This window comes from Manacus vitellinus, unplaced genomic scaffold (genome assembly GCF_001715985.3).
Source record: "Manacus vitellinus isolate BGI_N305 unplaced genomic scaffold, ASM171598v3 scaffold_6_pilon, whole genome shotgun sequence".
NCBI lineage: Eukaryota > Metazoa > Chordata > Aves > Passeriformes > Pipridae > Manacus > Manacus vitellinus.
This window is the reverse complement of record NW_021940750.1, coordinates 33,251,492-33,257,134: the sequence shown is the minus strand read 5'-3', so window position 1 is coordinate 33,257,134 and position 5,643 is coordinate 33,251,492.

The following is a 5,643-nucleotide window of genomic DNA, read 5'->3' as shown; positions in this document are numbered from 1 at the left end:
ACACACCAAGGCTGAAGGTTAAATGATTGTGGAGACATAGCAGTTGTTGTTTGTAACAGATTGTGAATAACTCTGGGAAACAGAACAATATTGCTGTGAGTTTTGCTGCCTGTCTGTAGGCAGTTTGGTTAACTCAAAATTTTCTCCTACTTTGGATTTTAATAAAACAAAAATAGGCATCCATTCAAGTATTCCTGCCCTGTTGCAAACCAAACAAATCCTTTTTTGTTGTTGTTTTCTATTAATTCACTCAGCAGACATAACCTTGAGCTGTTTCGGTATTTAATCACTTGCAAAAGGTATTTTGAGGGAAGCAAGAAATCCCAGACACTATCCCAGACCCAAGTGTCGGGGCCAAACCCAGAGGAAATGGTGTGTTCAGGTTCAGCCCCCTCGCCCAGGCAGTGCTGAAATGCCACATGTGGGACTCCCCCACGGGGGTCCTGGCAGGGGTTCTCTTGCCATGTTGTACCACAGCCTTCACTGCAACACCAAGTGCTGCTGTGCCAAGGGCACACCCAGCCTGGGAGGGTTCCACAGCTCCTCTGAGGTTCTGGCCAGTGCTGCAAATTCAGGATCCTTTCAAGGGTAGCTTTTTTCCTTGCACAGAATAATCAGGTGGAATCCCATGGATTTTTTTTTTTTCCTTATGCCAGGGCTGAATTTGGCTTTGTGCTGTTTGGTAGTGAATAAAGTTTATGGTTAACAAAAAAGGGGAAAAAAGAGCTGTTTTTTCAGATAAAACAGAGTTGAAGAGAGGTATTTCACATGGGATGTCACAAGGCTGCACATAAGCTCCTGAGACATTAGGGATGTCTAGGACCAGGGCTGTGCAGGTGCCTCTTCCTGGAGCTGTCATCTCCTGGTGGCAGAGGCAGGTGTAGGGCTGGGCTGCAGGCTGAGGCAGGGGCAGGAGATGCATGGAATGAGCAGCACAAGCTGTTTCTCAGTGCTTCCCCTCTCTGCACTCCACTGTCTCCCCTTTGCCTCTCTCCTTGTGCCATAAGGACACAGTTCACATCCAGAAGGTCTCCTGAGCCAACATGGTGTATCATCCATGCTTTGGCAGCCTCAGGCAGTGGTGCTTCCGAATAACAGAAATAACAGCTCCTCCTGAGCTTGCTGGGAGAACTTCTTACCACGTGCAAATCCAGCCTGGCCCTTTGGGCTGTTATTTCTTTCCACACGTCTTCTTGAAGACAGCACATGTGTGGTCCTGGGGAATGGTCTTTGTTTCAGAGGGTGACTAACAGCTGCTTAGCAAGAAGAGGCACAGGGTGGATTCAGCCTTGAGATCACTGAGGAAAGAGGTACCATGTGCTTTCGCTGGTGCCTTGAAGGCTCAAGACCCATTTGTTTAAAGGGCTCTCAAGACAAAAGCATGAGTAATGCATTCTTGAACTGTAGCGCGAGCCGTGAGGGGAAGATGACGGTCCACGAGTGCATGACGTGCTTTTAGAGACAAAAGCCACCAGATTTTCGGCCTTGCTCCTTCTAATGAATCCCTGATGACTAATTCCATGATTGCCTCTTGTCTACTCAATGAGCTTCTGTTCATAGCACAGTTCTTTCAGGAAATATTTTTTCCCCTGAGTTTTGGAAAAAGTATTGTAAATTTGTGAGCTCCCTTGCTCAGGAAATGATCCCCAGCATTTTGTGCCTTGCTCAGGATAATGGACTTTTATGATTACTTTGATTTTCCTTAATTTCAGTTCTGGAATTACCCATGACGAGCTTCACCAGGAAGCGCTGTTGGATCTGGGCAACCTGGTCTAGTGGAAGGTGTCCCTGTTCATGGGAGGCAGGCTGGACCTAGCTAATCTTTGGCATCCCTTCCAACCCCAAACATTCTGCAATTCTGTGATTCTGTAAAAGCCACCAATGGTAGGGACTACACACTGTGCTCAGCGCTCCAGCCCCGTCAGCACTACTGGTAGTTTTGCTGCATCTAACTTGCCTCTACTTACTGAAGTAGCAGCTTGTTTCTCTATTCCTGACCCCCACAGAAAATGGTGAGGAGAATATTCCTTCCCTTTTGCAGTAATTTTTTATCCGACTGGAAGACAATTATCACAACTGCGCTCTGTGCCTTCGCTGGAAATAATACCTTAGTCCATAGGCAGCAAAAAGTTGAAGGCCACTGCTCTGCACTGACCAATGTTAAGCAAAGCTTTCTTTCTCTGTGGATGCAGTTTGTGAAATAATTCCAGTTTTCTGGGCTGCCTTCTGATTCTCAGCGTTTTTCTCCCAGCTGTCATTCACCATCCCCTTCCCAGGGACTGAGTGCAGCTGGGGGATGGCTTGGCAAGCTGTGTAACCACCTCTTTCTGCCTTCTGGCTTGGTTTGCTTTTTCTGCACTTGTGTAACACTTTTCACAAAAAAACAGTTCTGTCTTGCCTGATGCCAGTCTCCCCACAGTCCTGGGAACCAAGGCGTAATCCTGCATCTCCTAATGAAGCCATGGCATCTCCCCAGTCCCACACTCATTACGGAGCTCAGGCTGCTCGTGCTGCCAGGCACAATTTCATACCTGGCCAAACATAAACCATGCCTGGTCAGACATCTTGGGACTTAGGTGCTCATCTTTAATCTGGCATTCACTTTTCCTGCCTCATTTAGCAAGAGGTACAACCCCTGTGCAGCTAGCAGACAAAGCCCTACACTGACATTTCAAGACTCTCAAGTAGTATCAAGATGGCAAAAATACTACAACAGCCTTTTTTTCAGAGGTTTCTCTGTCTTACATGTTACTTCTTTTCTGGATAACATATTTGAATGACTTGGTATGAATTTACAAATATAAATGGAGAGTGCTACATTTGCAGTGCTCTGTGTGACAGGGATGAAGGCAGGAAGACAAAGTTTATGTGCTCAGTATCCTCAGGCAGTAGACAGTTATGTGGCTGTGGGACTAGAGAAAATTCTTGTAGTTTTGTAAAGGTTATCTTAATCCACTTTCGCCACACAATAATGTACATCAGTCTTAACCTTTTCCCAATACCGGTTTTTTATTGTAACAGTGATAGTAAATAGTTTAAGTCAGTGCTCTGTCAGCCTGACTGATCTCTTGCACAGGTTTTATGGGAGAGGTGGACCAGTCCCAGTGCTAATGTCACGTCATCATTAGCAGTGTTATACAAAATTGTCCTGAAGGGATGGAAACGGACGATGATACTGAGCGGAGCACTCCTGTATCTGCCCAATACCAAGAGAATGAAAATGACTGGCTTTGGGGCAGTAAATCCAACCACAACAAGATTTCATGGAGAAAGATGCAAAATACAGAAGACAAGTGTTCGCTAAACATCAGTTCTTTGGAGAAGTGTGATATATAATCACCAAAGTCGCTAAACCTAAAACTAATACAAGTTTACTTTTCAGCCATCCCTGAGATAACAACGTTCTGGCACCTCTTTTCATGCCAGCTGTGTGTGCTGGGTAGTGTCAGGCCACATCGCCCAGCTCATAAAGTGGACAGAATATTGCAATCTGCTTCTCACTGATCATCTTTAATATTTTCACCCAACTGAGGGCTCATTTCTGAAAGCTACCATGATAGGGAGCTAAACGTTATAGTGGTGCTGCACTGAAAGACTTTTTTCAGGAGTATTTTGACTGATTGATTAGGAGCCTCAGCTCAGGGACAGCCTCCTGGGCATTCACTGCAATGTTTTGGTACTCCTCCTTTCTTGCTTTGTGTGAGCCTGTTTTCCATATCTTCCTTCCAGGAAAGGACAACTTCACAGAGCAAAATTGATGAAATGATGGTACCCAAAGGCTGGTCTCAGATGGCAAATGCCAGCATATGTACCCTGACTGCAGGCACTGTTCCCTTGCTTTTCACCCCAAACCAGAAACAAACAGTATTGTGAAACAGCAGAGACCTCTGAAACAAAAAAAAAGTCTTTCACCACCCACACAATACTGTCAGCTGTGCCAAATCTGCACATCCCTCCCCCTCCCCCAAAATGCATTGTTCACCCCTGAGAAGCTAAGTCTGGAGAGAGTTTGGTTCTTCCATTTAGTTGGATACTTTTGAGACAGCTTGATTCACCAGAGGATGCATCTGCATAATGTAGCTTGGGTCTTTGGGGATAAAAGTGAGCTCTATGTCCTGGAGGGAATGTAACTGTGTGCTGGGGTAGGAATGGGTATGATGGTGTTTTTCTTCACTGAGAAACAACAAGCAGGAGGAGGTAACAGGGTGATAATAATTGAGTTCCTTGGCACTTTCCTACAAGAGCAACATATTTCACATTTAAAAGCCCTGAGAGGCCTTTCTTCTCTTGTTTTTGGAATGTGAGATGTGGCGTAATGAACACTGGATGTTTTACAGAAGACAGCTGGACAGCAGCAGCTCATTTTGGAAAGCACACAGTCCTTCTTCTCTCCTTGTTTAACTGGCTCCAGGGTCTGCTCTGCAGCCCAGACCAAGCATCCCCCTGCCCAGGGAGACCCCTGCTTCTCACCCATCCTGGATCTCCCTCTCCACTTGGACAGCTGTTGGGGCAGGACAGGGACTGAACCATAGTCTTGTCATAATGGAGTTAAACTGTTTTGCTCAAGAGCAGGCAGCTGGAGAGCAGCAGCCTGGAGGAAGCCAGCTCTGTGCCTGTCACTGGCTTACAGAATGCCAGGCTGCAGGGTCTGAGTGTCCCAGGAGAGGCTGTGACAAAAGGCAGGCCATTGTGCCCAGCTTTCCTCCATGACTCCAGGGTAGCAACTTGCTTTTATTAGAAAACGGAAGCCGAGTTCCATATCTAATCCCAGGGCCAGGCATCTGGAGGCTGAGGAGAGGCTTTGTGAAACATTTGCCAGTCAAATAATAAGATTGAAAACCCAGTATACATTTAACTAATACACTTGGGAAAATGTCTGTGCCACAGATGCCTTGTGTTAGGTGCTTGGATGAGAGATGCATACAGGACAGAGGGAAATTTCTGATGCACAAAAACTCCCACTGAGGCTTTAGTGCTTCAAATCCTGCACTCCACTGAAGTTGCAGTCTTAGAAGTCTCTGACTGAGTATGTAAAAGAAATCCTTTTGTTTCTGCCATTTAGTCAATGCTTTTAACAATAAATGTTAATCTCTCAGCACTTGTGTCCTTCCCCTCTGCTGGGATGGGGGATGTAGCTCACAGATCCATGAGGGGTGTAATCCAATGCTCCCTGATTCACCCTGACCCCAGGACAGGAAAGGGGAGCTCCAAAGTGTTCCTGAGCTCTTCACATCCAATGGGAGATGCATATGATATTTTACTTCTCCTTCTCCATAGCAAATACAAACAGTCACCAAGCTGAGGATTTGCAGGAGTTGTCATGAGCTGTATTGAAGAAAGATGCAGGGCAGAAAATTCCTTCCAGGATTTTCTGTCTCAAGCTGTCAATTTGTACCTGATATTTCAAAGCCATCTTTAGAAGAACACCTTATCTTTACTGTGGAGGTAGCAGGTTTATCTTAGAAAAATTCTCATAGGATGATTGTGAATAAAAGGTGCACTCTTTATTTCTCATCCATCAGAACAGCTCCCTTGGCCTGTCACCAGTGCCTGCTGCTCACCCAGGCTGAAATTTATACTGGTGCAACCTGAAGCAAAGGAACTGAAAGTCTCACTGCTGGTGCTGTAAGCTCTGCTGTAGAC